The 14,495-nt window shown below is 35.1% G+C and overlaps 1 protein-coding gene across 1 annotated transcript in view; it reads right to left on the bottom strand.

The window, feature by feature from the left end:
• Positions 1-13,299, bottom strand: part of LOC121736645 (interaptin-like) — a 60,136-nt gene extending 46,837 nt beyond the window's left edge. The window contains exon 1 of the mRNA XM_042127971.1: positions 13,198-13,299. The gene's annotated coding sequence lies outside the window, so the exon portion shown is untranslated. The remainder of the gene's footprint in view (positions 1-13,197) is intronic.
• Between the last annotated feature and the right edge of the window lie 1,196 nt (positions 13,300-14,495).

Genomic DNA, 14,495 nt, shown 5'->3' with positions numbered 1-14,495 from the left:
TCGATATTTTAAGAATAGAATAGAATAGAATAGTATTTATTTCCAGGAAATTTGTTTAACAATGGTTCTTAATATTTATGTATGGTATCAAAATTTCTGCCTCATTGGCGTGGAAATATTGTCTAATTATTATTTCAAAACATTTTCTTTAGATCTTATTCTAATTAACATGCAACGTGCCTTAAGCAACTACGTCTTATTTTAAAAGATCTTATTAGATATTTTAACATAATATTATAACAGTAAAGTCAAAAACATACATTAAAGTCATTTGATAGTTACGTCATAGTATTTAAAAATAAATTAAAAAAAGTAAAATAAAAAACAAAATATAACAAGACGAAGGAGGAGAAGCTAAAATTCCGTGTCAACTTTACAATCATGGATGATGGAGGTAAGTCCCGGGAAAGGACATAGAATTTTTTTTCCCGGAAAAAAGAAGGTTTTGCGGGCGTCATCTAGTTGATAATAATAAAATGCAATATTGGCAAAAAGCGACCCCAGATTACTATTATAGTTTGAACTCTGATTTCTCAAGTATAAAATATAATATTAATTATATTTAAGTAATTACCAAGTTGTATTAAGCTTGTGTTACATTGAAGAAGTAGGGAGGACTAAGTTAAAACTTTATGCACTCGTTGTGCATAAAGTTTTCCTTCCTGATGCATAAAACCTTAGCACAAGACAGCCTGGGGGAAGCTCAAAGCTCTCCTACTACTAATAAGAGCCTTAATATATTATAACGAAGAAAACGATGTACATGTAATTCAAAATAATATCTGTTTTGTTTTTTAATATACGTACTTAATCTAATTTATATTTTCTTACTTTTCATAAATAACATTCTAAAAAGTTATTCTTCACTGTTTCAAATTTGACTTTTTAATTCTTGGTAAGTTACCTATAGAATAAGCATTTTGTTGAAATAAATTTTATTTATTTAAAAAAATCGTATTTGAAAATAAGTTTTAAATTACTGTGAAACAACACCACTACTGCCCTCTAGAAGCCGTCGTCGGAAACAGTCTTAGTGAATAGTTCACAACACGAAATATAGGTGGCGCTAAACAGCAAAGAATGCGAAACTAATGATTCGAAAACAGTCATTGTAATTATCATGGAATAAATTACTGTTTATCAGAAATTATGCCCAAGGCTATATTTGGAGAGTTTATAAATAGTTTATAGTATACTAGATGTAGCCAAAAATCTCGCGCAGAAATTAGTTTATCACTTGGGAACATAACCTTTTTACGGGATAAAAATTTCAAAAACAAATCAAAAGCATCTTCTAATTACCAAATAATAACATCTAAATACGCGCGGCGTAAGCGTCGTTGTGACTTGTGAGTTGTGAGATACATTTGTAAGTACTCAAGTTCTTATTAATTAGACCTCTGCCTGCGACGGCCAAACCTTCCTCAGTTCAGGCGCGGTCCGAAGGGGAGGGTCACAGGGGACATGACCCCCCCTAAAATCAAATTGAAAAATATCAAAATCTTGCCAAATAATAAAACTAGTTATCCTATAACAGCGATAAAAATTTTTGTGTGACCCCCTCCAAAACTTCAGGCTGCGACCGGCGCCTGCCTTAGTTTAGAAAAGCTGTTTGTGACCTTCAGAGGTAAGAACGACCAGCGACTATGAGTTCGGTAGCGGTTGGTACTGCTAATATAATATATTCTGTGGTAGCGGTTACTTTAAGTTTAGGAGTTATCCAGTTCTGAAGGTATACCTGAGCTTCGAGAATAAGTATAGCTCAATTTCATAGCTTATATTCTTCGCGGTAATTGGAGGAATCTCGTCTTCCAGTGCCGGACAATTTTGACAGTTGCTTCCGACCTTTACTTTACTATTAGACTTTGAGGGTATCAGTGGGAAGCAACTGTCAAAAATGTGAAGAATATAAACTGTGAAATTGAGCAAAACTCCATAGTTGCTAGTCGTTCTTAGCTCTGTAAAGGTCACAAACAGGTAGGTAGACTTTCAGTTGTCATTCAGCAGCTTAAACCAACGAAGGTATGACCGTCGCATGCTCTTACTCAAAATTGATGTTTGTTGAAAGGTAATTTATCAATAGCCTTATAAATGACAATGTTTAAGGGCCTGTTTCACCACTTTCTGATAAAGTGCCTAATAGGCTATTCACAACTTTTTTGACAGATTCTCCATACTTGATCTGTCAAGTTAATTGGTGGATAGCCTTATCAGGAAGTGGTGAAACAGGCCCTTAGTGTAGAGTCTACTTAATTTTAAACAATAGGATATATTATAATGACCACAATGTTTACACGCTATCTAGACGCAGCCCCAGCATAGACATTAGACAGTAAATAAAAAGTTCTGTTCGTCGTGTGCGACATGCCGGATTTTGGTCGGGTAATTTACTATATATGCTAGTAGCGCCCTCTCCGATCTTTGCGTAATATTCCCTATTATAATATTATGTACGTACTAATTTTGATTTAATATTAATTGGAATACAGTGTTTTAAATTTTAATATTTTTAAATTTAATTGGTCTGTTTCGAAACGCTTAGGGCGGATTCGACCAAACTGGAGTAAAATTTTACTCGTAGTATTAGCTCCGTGAGTATAAGTGTCTCCTAATCTAAGAGTAAGCTGGTTTTGCGTTTTTCCAACTTCTAATCCAAGAATAAGGTAATTAGATACACGGGAGTAAATATTTACACGGACTATTTTGGTGGAGTAAATATTAAACTGAGAATAGTTGCACAACAGGGTTCAACTGTCACGGTCGGTGTCATTGTGAACTATAATTGACATTTTATTTCATAATCTTTGAGTAACTTGGTAAAATGCAAACGATAATACCCTAGAGTACATTAAAGGAGTAAAATTATTCTCATGATAGTTATACTCGTGTAACTTCAAGTTTGGTCGAATCGGGCCTTAAACGGTTAGGTTTGCCAGTAATAAATTATTTATGGCATTTGCTCTGCTCTTAAATCTGGTTTAGTAGAATTTACTGTGTAGGTTGTTATGAAATTAGTAAAGTCATAGCTCATAACTAAACTATTATTGCTTGGTTTCTGAGATTTTATGGAGTTTTATGGAGTGCCGTCAAAAATGTCACCTGTTAAAAGAGTTCCGCCGTAAAAAAAAATTGAGGACCGCTGCATTAGTGCATAAACTTATTTAAACAAAACACTTTGATTCTAACAAAACCAGTGTAATAAACTGAGACACGTCAGATTACTTTTTTAATTGGCTACTTTATCAGATAAAACTAAAGCCATAAAAATAAAAAATACTAATTTATATTCCAATCAAATATATTTTCTACGCAAATTGCAAAGTTAATAATAGTCTATGAGACTTTGGCGTCAGATTTCTAAAAATCTTTACTAAACTTTCATATTTTAAGAACGAAAGAAAGTACTTAATATCGTTATTAGACATTAGTGTTATTTAGGTAAATATAGTGCAGTTTTTATTTATTACAATAACATAATATTATCTTCTCTAATAAGTATATAAAATTCTCGTCTCACAATGTTAGGCAGCGTGCTCCTCCGAAACGGCTTTACTGATTTTAACCAAATTTTATAATGCATATTCAGTGGGTCTGAGAATCGGCGACTGGGTACTTTTTATATTGATAAGTGCATTTGTTGAATAAATAATAGAAAATTATTACAACTCGAGACTGACGGCGACCATTGTTTGTGCGACGGGATAGCGATGGACGTTGCCATGGTGAGATACTTATTTAATATTTAGTCACGTCTTCAATAAAATAAAACGGGCGAAATACTTTATATGGCAAAGAAACGTTTGCCGGGACAGCTAGTTAAGTATATTATATTATTTTTAACATTAGGTAGGTACATTATTGCCATCTGATAAATTAATTACTGTGCTACCACAGGAACTATGTACTTTTGTACTACGGTTCCTATTCGACCTCTATTAGAACTGTGTCGTAACTTTAACAGTATTATCGTTCCCGGTGCTTCCTGTTTGAGTTTTAATATAAGTAGATAACTGCCTTAAAAGGTTATTTCATTTAATTAAAATGTTTTATTAATTTATAAGTGTCGACCCACCATTTAAGCTATAAAGTTAATATACATTTAAGCATTCCAGACCCTCTCAAAATTCAAATTTTTATTACATATTTTTTACAGGCTTGAATTTGATGGTGCCTGCTTTTTTTAAAGTCCATTGCATTCATTTAATTGATAATAGAAGGTTTTAAATAATTATTAAAAAATAATTGTGTTTTTCAAGCTTTTTCGCATACCCCCCTTTATACCATAAATAATTAAAATTGATGTTTATGATTTATGAATATAAAAAAAAAACCTTTTGTTAAAATTATATTTATTATATTATAAGTATAATATAATATATTATATATTTCAAACGATATAAATCTTTTTAATCTTTATTAATTTTTTTTGGCTGAAATAGTTTTCTCGACCTCTAGCGACCCCCATGCAGAAGGTTCGCCTCTGACTTCGGGTTGCGAATCGTGACCCAAAGGTTGAAGAAAACTATACAGGCTGTAACAAAACTAAGTGATAATACTTAAGGACGTGTTCCTTATAGAGAATTCACTGTGAAAGTAGCAGCGCTGAAAGACCATTTTTTTTCACTATTGTATGGGCAACCGCTCCAGCGTCACAATTCACAAGGTTCCCCATATAAAAGCGAAAAAAAAATTGGCATTTCGGCGCTGCTACTTTCATAGTCAACTGTCTACAAGGAACACGTAAACATCCTAAAGTATTATCATTTAGTTTTGTTACACCCTGTATAAACTAAGCTGTTGAATAGTTAAACTCTTGCCAAAACACCCTTTAAACTGGACATACTTAGCATAATCTTATTGACTCATTGTAGACAGTATCAGTATCGCACAAGTTATCGGACACCTAACGTCGTCTTGCGGTCGGCGAAAGGATATACAGCGTTAGTAACCCACACCGCCGTCACCTGGTTCCGCAAATAAGTTTTTTGGTTGTGGTTTCTTGGATTTTTGCGACTAAGGGTTGTTGTTTTTGAGAACCAATAGAATTACTCCATTTTCATAACTTCGCTCAGGGCGAGGATACTATTGGATCTCAAAAAACAAATTTCTCGCGACGCTGCGAAGCTCAACTTCGGTGGAAACGCAGTCTTAATCTTGGATTAGAGGTAGAGCAGGTTTATTCCATATATGGTGATATAGTACGAAACAATAAAACTGTTACTCTGTGACAAAGAGGAAAAAGTATCACTTCTAAACACGTAAACGGCTGAACTGATTCTGATGAAATTTTATATAGAGATTAACTTTAAGATTTCCGGGAAAGGAGTTAGGATACTATTCATTCATTCATCTCTCTCGGTCATAAGCGTTACTTGAAACTAGTGTAAAGCAAGAAATAGTGCTTCTTTATAAAACTTATATCTGCGTGGCTGGACTGGTTTCAATGAAACCTTAAATTATAATAACATTATAGAGGTAAATTCAGTTACAAAGTGCAATACACGGCATTGATATTGGGCCAACATTTGGACACGACTCAAACGATTGAAAATTTTAGACACGCGCATGTTCCCATTTTTCATTTGTTGGTCAAAAAGAATGCGTCTACGTGCCTTGTTATTGTCCATACTTATAACATGTATCACTTATTACTAGCTGACGAGTCAAACGATGTTTTACCAACATAACTTGTGGGGATATGCATGAAGGTCTCTAAATGAAGAAGTTGTTATTTTAGACGTCTCTTCAGAGCCTCCAACTCTCTAACTTCAATGGCAGGATTCATGATTGTGCACTATTTGGTCGACTACAACATTATTTTAGGTAGGAATGAGAAATAGAGAGTCAATTTTCGGACCTACTGAGTACAAAAAAATTAATTAACATAGATCCAGCCATTTCGCAGGAGTTCGCCAACAAACGCCGCGACATGTCACATGAGACACAACGCCTTCTAGACTCTAGTATCTACATAGTACATAGATATTATATGAACATTTTTTTTTAATGAAATAAGGGGGCAAACGAGCAAACGGGCCACCTGATGGAAAGCAACTTCCGTCGCCCATGGACACTCGCAGCATCAGAAGAGCTGCAAGTGCGTTGCCGGCCTTTTAAGAGGGAATAGGATAATAGGGGAGGGTAGGGAAGGGAAGGGTATAGTTGAGGGTAGGGAAGGGAATAGGGTAGGGGTTAGGGGATTGGGCCTCCGCTAAACTCACTCACTCGGCGAAACACAGCGCAAGCGCTGTTTCACGCCGATTTTCTGTGAGAACGTGGTATTTATCCGGTCTAGCCGGCCCATTCGTGCCGAAGCATGGCTCTCCCACGTATAAACAATATATGTATATGTCACCGTAAGATTGTAAAAACTATACTTACATAAACATAATATTTTAAGGGAACCTAATAGTGATCCACTTTTCAAACATTTTAAAATACCTAGTTTTAAAAGACATCTAAACGGCAGCGTTAAACTCGGTCCAAACATGTTTTATTTGACCTAGTATTCCTAGCCGTGGCTAAACTTAGTTATACCCATTCTGGTCCTCGCCGACCGGTCTATAAAAGAACCAATCAATATTATCAGATTTATCGTCAATTTCAGTGTCACACGGCTCACCAACGTCAAAAGCGTTCTAATCTAATGGGGAATATATCACTAAGATCGGAGCAGAGGGCGCTACTAGCAGATATAGTCAATAATGCGACCAAAATCCGTCATGTAACATGTTGCACGCGTCATATATCAGAATATTGACAGAAACATTGTCAAACGTCGAACGAAACTTTTTGTTTACTGTGCTGGTGCTGCCTCTGTTGTTTGCAGTATTTGCTGTATTGGTAAAAAATCTGTCGTTGACTTTTATTTGACATACAAGAGAATACAATTGTACTTTTCGAACTGGTCATAGAGGCCAAACTTGTAAGTTATGCGTTAACTTAGAAAACGTTGATAAACAACGTCTAAAACCAGGCCTTGTACCATGGAACGGTTTTGAGACCCAAACAATCGGACGTGAATGCCGCGTCCTGCTCTAACAAACGTGAAATGACGTTGTTAGAGCAGGACGCGGCATTCTCGTCCGATTGTTTGAGTCTGAAAACAGGGCCTGTACCACGAAACGGTTTTGAGACCCAAACAATCGGACGTGAATGCCGCGTCCTGCTCTAACAAACGTGAAATGACGTTGTTAGAGCAGGACGCGGCATTCTCGTCCGATTGTTTGAGTCTGAAAACAGGGCCTGTACCACGAAACGGTTTTGAGACCCAAACAATCGGACGTGAATGCCGCGTCCTGCTCTAACAAAGTCATTTCACGTTTGTTAGAGTAAGTAGGACGCGGCATTCTCGTCCGATTGTTTGGGTCTCATAACCGTTTCGTGGTACGGGCCCAGTTCCGTAGTAGGCCTACTGGTTTATGACATTTCTGACAGGAAATCTATTCAACGGCGTTATTGATGTATGACAGTTCACAGTAGCCAATCAAAAGCTTTAAAATCCAGTCAAAATTTCAGTAACCGGTTAAAATCGAATTGCCATTATTATGATTACGGAACCCTACTTTTTTAAGAAGGAAGTAGATACAAATTAATCATATCTAGTCACGATACTACATTAAGGTATGAGGTCACAGCGCCTTCGGGCGTTAGACATAAGTGTACATAATTATTGGGCTTGTTGCTCTCATAATTATATTTGGATCCCATAACATACTTAAAGTTATTCCATTTATTTGAACCAAATACGGTTATATTCAACCAGCATACGAACAGATGGTTCCAACAATAGTAGGTACGGTAAAGGCACCATAACCTTTACAAAAATCGCTTACCATCAGATGAACCACCTGATTAAACGCAAACTCAGATTTATACGTCCACTATTGTAGAGGGTATGGTGCCTCTAGCGTACCTTCCTTTACCTACTACGTCAAAAATACAACATAAACCTTATTTTAGGTTTTCTTTTCGTAGGACGTGGTCGAGCCTTAAAGGTTTGAAAAGTTCTTCATAATGTAAGAGCCAAGAGGTAAAGAAGTCGAAAGGAATAGTGTTATAGGAGCCTTGTGCCTGTTTTCACCAACGGTCTCCTAACGCTAAGTGTTCCCTAGCGATCTTTGCGGATCAAATATCTCATAAAACAAACGTTTCAACTTTGCAAAAGTTCTTACGCCCTAAGGACGAACGTGACACACAAAAATTCGTGAAATCTTGAAGGATATGTACCCTTAATGGCCGCTAGGGGACCACTTAGCGTTAGGAGGCGGTTGGTGAAAACAGGCATTAGGCCGCTGTTAGCAGAAAGCACCTACTCACAGTCGATAACTACCTAGTACTTACCTACTAAATTTAACATTTAGTAGGCGAACAAGTTACGACCATATTATGGTACGTGCAGCGAAAATCACAAAATGGATTCGCTTTTAATTTTTAAGCTATTGCATAGCTTTTATCGCGGGGTTTTGAGCGCGGCGACCGAAATCCGTAACAAAAAATAAGTAAAAATCCGTAACTAAAAAAACCTAACCCCCTCCCCCACCGTTGGTGGTAAAAAATGCTACGCATTACCGCGGCAGTCCACAAGTGCTGTGGCTGTTGTCCTCCTGGTCAAAGGCCTTTTCTAGAGTTTTTATTATTATAGCTTTTCCTTTTACGATATAAAACTTAAATTGGTAATGCTTACGTGCTTTATCATAATGTGTCACCATTTAAAAAAATGCATCAAATTAATTTAATAGTATAATTTGATATCGTTTCTGTAATCCCAGTTGTTGTACAAATAAAGAGCTTATCAACATTGACACAACCATACACGTCTATCCGTTATGAACAATATTATATTTTGCAATAATATAATTATTAATTACTGAACTAATTTGCTAAGATTATTCATCATTTCAATTAATAAAAGTTTCTCATCAAATGTGTATAGCTTGAATTATTGCTATAAATACTTTTTTGGAACTAAAGCATAAAACAGGTGAAATTTTTAAAAATTACCACTAAGTATAGGTAATTTAAGATTTCGAATAAATGACACAAAAAATGCAATTTCAAAAGTTCTGACCAAATATAAAAATACTTGGTTTGATTCGTATTTATTTGGTAAAATGATGTGTAGAATTGTATATAATATGCATAATATTATGTATATTCTTTGTCTCCACACGTGTCTAAAAACTGGTTATCATTGAAAACTAAACAAGTCTGTGCACATATTGTGAGCTATGAATTTTCCCTCAAACATACGTGCACGAATGACGCTTTCCCTCATTTTCACTGCGAAAAGGGCATGACTGACATGATTTCATATTGAACAATAGCCTATGTAATAAGCTATATGGACTATGTAATAATAGGCTCTTTTATATTATAAATGCAGACGTAACTGTCTGCTAGCACAATATAATATTATATTTTGACAGATGGATCATGGATGGAAGGTAATTTTAAGAAGTAGATCATGTACATTCTAATTCATTTCATTGTCAAGGGAAATGAGTTTGAACTTTTTTAGCATGATAAAATGTACTATCGGCAAAGTTCTGTTCCACCAGGCACATAATAGAAATCTCGAAACGCGTAACTTGCAATCTCGCAAGCGTGTTGAACCACGTCTGCAGTCGATGCGGTCATTTTCTTCATTAGCAATTAGTACAACATCTATCTATGTCGACATTGTTGACCTTATAGTATTATTTAGAATAGAATGTTTATTCTATTCTATTACATTTTTATGCGACTCTAATACTCTATGGTCCAAACAACCTTACTCACGTATGCGTATATCTATGAAACAGGTTCCTATCAATAGATAACAGAGAACCGCATAATATATTATTAACTAAATCGCACACGCGAATATGATTCATAAATCTCAGTGAATATAGACTAGAATCGCTCGCGTATTGTTCACGCGTTAAGAGGTTAAGGTCGAGCTTACATCATACAGTTGGAATCATCGAAGTTATAGTCACGCCGTTTTCGTTACTATAATTATACATAATACTATACCATACACAAAATGCATTGTGCCAGAATAGTCACAGTAGAATCACCGTGGTAGAATACATCGTATGTAGAGTTCTTGACATACCGACATAATAGATGTAAACAAACAAAATTGCTAAAAATAAATACGTAAGTATGTAAATCTATAACATTCCATCTCTATTGTTTTTAGCAGAAGATCTTGTATATTCAAGAGAAGATCTTAGTCTAGAATCTTTAGGAAAAATCTTTAGTTCCATGGTTCCAACATTTAATAGTCTCTGCCCGCTAACGTCTTCAATCCACCCGGAACTTTAAGATTAAGTTGAAATTAAGAAATAGACTACAAAAGCCATATTATTTTATCAAGAATCCCGTAAACTCATATATCCAGCCTGCATACATCAAAAACGCCTCGATATCCCAAATATTTAGTTTGGCTTCGAATTTGCAAATTTTTCCTCGCAATGATTCGTCATGGTAGAGTAAAAATATTTTAGGTTACTCATCCTTGACCGTTGGTTACTCATTTTGTGGTTGGCTTGTGAGTCTCTAAAGCAATTTGATTATTAGTCTCAAGATAGAATTTAAAACATATCTGCCCGTATTTACTACTTACATAGCTCTTTCGATATAATACATGTAGGATATATTATTACTGCAATATTTTCGTGCTAAAGACAGCACCAGCACTGTAAACAAAAAGTTTCGTTCGACGTTTGACAAAGTTTCCTTCTGTTAGTGTTCCGATATGACGTGTTCAACATGTCGGTTTTTTTTAATGAAAAAAGGGGGCAAACGAGCAAACGGTCACCTGGAAATAGGGGAGGGTAGGGAAGGGAAAAGGGTGGGGGATTGGGCCTCCGGTAAACTCACACACTCGGTAAACACAGCGCAAGCGCTGTTTCACGCCGGTTTTCTGTGAGCCCATGGTATTTCTCCGGTCGAGCCGGCCCATTCGTGCCGAAGCATGGCTCTCCCACGTCAAGTTATTCACTGTGTGTGCTAGTAGCGCCCTCTGCTCCGACCATTTGCTCAATATCCCCTATTAAAACAGCTCGTGTGGTCGTGCTTATAGATGACTAACGAGTAACGTACGCCTGCAGGGTATTGTTCATGTAACTTGAGTTATCAATTGTTCCTGTGGTCAGTTATCACAATATTTTGCAACATTTGTATGCTGTTAGGTATTTAATGTCATTTTCAACAGCCTAATAACGTTAAACTAGTGTATTTTATTAAAATTATCTTAGGATTTTTATCAATTTATGGCGTAAGGATAGGACACATAGGACACATAGGCCTAGATGAAAACGTTGTTGGCTTAAAACTACTAAAGATACCTAAAAAAAAGTACTAAATATTTTCGTTGTCTGAAATCTGTAACACAACTTACACAAGTGAACTTAATACTAGACTGACATGGTGTAAAGCGTTTAAAGAACACTCAAAGGAGCGTGCTAAAACACGTATATCGTTAGGGACTTAGGGAGCAAAGGCATCATGGTAAGAGGCCCCTATTGCCTAAGCCACAAACTGTCATACTTGTTGATAGAATTTACCAACATTCAACATCTTTAATGGTTATGAATCGAACACTATGGCCTTATTTAGAAACCAAACTTGTACCTGCAGTTTAATTAATATACTCAATGTCAATAATAGCTCAAGCTAAGTCTGATTTTGCCCGCTTCTGGGCTAGAAGATCAGCTAACTCTAACCTACTACGGTCTGGCTCTGTGTATACGGTCTGGTCTTTTGATAATATAGCTAACTTTATTTACACTATGTCATATTCTTTTTTATCACGTAAGCTAAAATATTTGAGTAATTTAACTTTGAAAACAATTCCTCTTTGCTTCATCTCCCAAGCGGTCACACTCGACCGCGATAACAATAGATTTCCACGAATCCACCATCGAGAGATGGCCAATTTCGAATTCATTTTCTAGTCGCAAAATGAACGGTTACTTTAGGAATTTTCGCTTCAAATAGTGTGCCTATTTATATTATCTAAACTCAGTATACAACAACATTGACAATAATATATAGAGCTCTTGCTCCATTTAATTTTCCACAAAACAAACTTCAACCAGCTCCACATTTATCAAAATCACCTATAAATAGCGAAATATTTAAGTGAAATACGTAAGTGTTTATTTATTTTCAGTTCAGCGAATTTTCTGTGGTTATTTAAGAACTTCAGTGATTCAAAAAGAATAATACACTTGATAACTTTAAAATATACATTATTTTATCGTACATAAAGTATGTCATTTTCTACTTGCTAAGAATTATCGTATTTTATTGTCAAAATTCTAATAGCGTACGGCGTACCAGTACTACCACCTATTCTTTTCTTATTATCTACGTGTTTTCTTGTGTTTTATTGTCAATATTCTAATAGCGTACGGCGTACAGCGTACTTATTCTTTACGTTTCGATTTATTTATAAATGAATTATGAGAAATGTAAAAGACAATAAATGTAAATTGTAAAATATACTTAGGAAGTGTTTGCCAAATGTATCACTCAATTTACTTTTGTAACACGTGTTTCTCGCCCTGTATAATAATTTGTAAAATAATTTTGTGAGAAATAAAGTCTTAAACCTAAAAAAATATTGTGCTCTAGCTTCTAGCTCATTATTATTCTAAACTTAACAAATCTATGTTCTAAACCTAAACAAAGCTCAGTATAGGATATAATGCTACTTATATAATATATGATCAGTAAAGAAATAACACTAAATATTTTTTTACTAAGTATGTATATTATTTGGTAGAGTTTAAATTTATGTTTACGTTAAGATCAAAATCAATTCTATGGACTTACAGAAATCTTTATACTTTATTATTGTATGTTTATTTTAATATTGAATATTGATCATCGTGATCTAGACGACGAAACCTACAATAATTGTTTTTGATGTGTTTAGCGTTAAATTGCATTTAAATATAAGGCCTTCACTCACGTCAACAAATAAGATTTTTGCAAAATCTTTGAGTATGCTAACAACTCATAACATACAAATTAAAATAACTACACATAAAGCCGTTTTGTCTTACCATTTACCAGATTCGCAAACTAAATATAACCTATACCAAAACATATAAAATTCGCACTGCCATCCAAATACTCACAAAAAAACCGAGTTACCACATTTTACTTATGAAATACCAAACCACATAACCACTATATTACCTTATAAAATTGTCACTGCACTTACACCAACTTACACTAACACTAGCACTTATCACAAACAGCGTGATTCGCGACGGAAGGTCGCCCGTGGACTGAGCGGAGTGCGGACACGTGCCCAACTTACACAAAATAATCCACTTACGCACTATGCAGTTACCTTACTGTTTATTTATAAACAGAGGAAGACTGTCACTATAAGTCAGCATTTCAAAAAATTGCTGTCTGTTTCCTAAACACTGGTTAAAGTGCCCCCTATTGATATATTATATTGCGAATTCTGCTAACTCTACTTTTTGAAAACTTCTCTGTATTCGCATTTGTTTAGAGGTATTCAGTGAAAGAGTGTCACTATATAGCAATGGTCATCAATAATTTTCCGTTAAAGTGCAGTCTATTGCCTAAATACGACATAATAATTGCCTAAATACGACATAATAATTATTATAGAACTTTTCTCGAGTATTTACTACGAATCGAGTGAACTCTACTTTTCGAAACATTTGTTGTTAATTGAGAAACAGAGCCACAATTTCCATACGTCGAACCACGAATTCATAGTATTGAAATATAAAACGACACTGAGTTTATAACACTCATTCATTTCGAACTTGTTGGCAATAGTACAAATATTTCAATTGCGAAAAACCTAGTGGAAAAGTTGTATTCAGCTAGAAGATAGGCTAATAACTCTGTTCCGTACCCAAAGGGTAAAAACGGGATTCTATTACTGAGACTTCGATGTCTGTCTGTCCGTCTGTCTGTCTCCAGGCTGTATCTCAAAAACGGTGATAGCTAAAGAGTTGAAATTTTCACAGATTGTGTATTTTTGTTGTCGCTATAACAACAAATACTAAAAACGAAATAAAATTAATTAAGCGGGGCTCTGAGGCGGGGCTGCCATACAACAAACGCGATTTTTTGGGCTTTTTTACTTGATATCAATAATGGCAACAGGTAGGCACTTGAAACGTTCACAAAATAATTACATATTTGTATTCAAATTTTAATAATTAATACTAACATTAAAATAAAATAAATATTTTTTGAATATTTTTTCTCTATAATGCAAATGGTACGAAACCGAATTGTACGAGAGTCCAACTCGCACTTGGCCGATTTTTATTGTCCGTTTGATTTTTTTTTCTCGAAACTACGGAAAATCTAATACCGTGTCCAGTTGTCCACCTCTCCTAGATTATTTTTTTAAATCTTTATATTTTATTTAAAGGGAATAATAAAGTTTTTTTGGACGCACTTGTACCAGAGATTATAGTTTTTTTTTTCATTAATTTGTCCGA

The sequence above is a fragment of the Aricia agestis genome, chromosome 19 (assembly GCF_905147365.1).
Source record: "Aricia agestis chromosome 19, ilAriAges1.1, whole genome shotgun sequence".
In the NCBI taxonomy this organism is placed as follows: Eukaryota; Metazoa; Arthropoda; class Insecta; order Lepidoptera; family Lycaenidae; genus Aricia; species Aricia agestis.
Note: the sequence above shows the minus strand (reverse complement) of the source record. Positions and strands in the feature narration are given on the sequence as shown.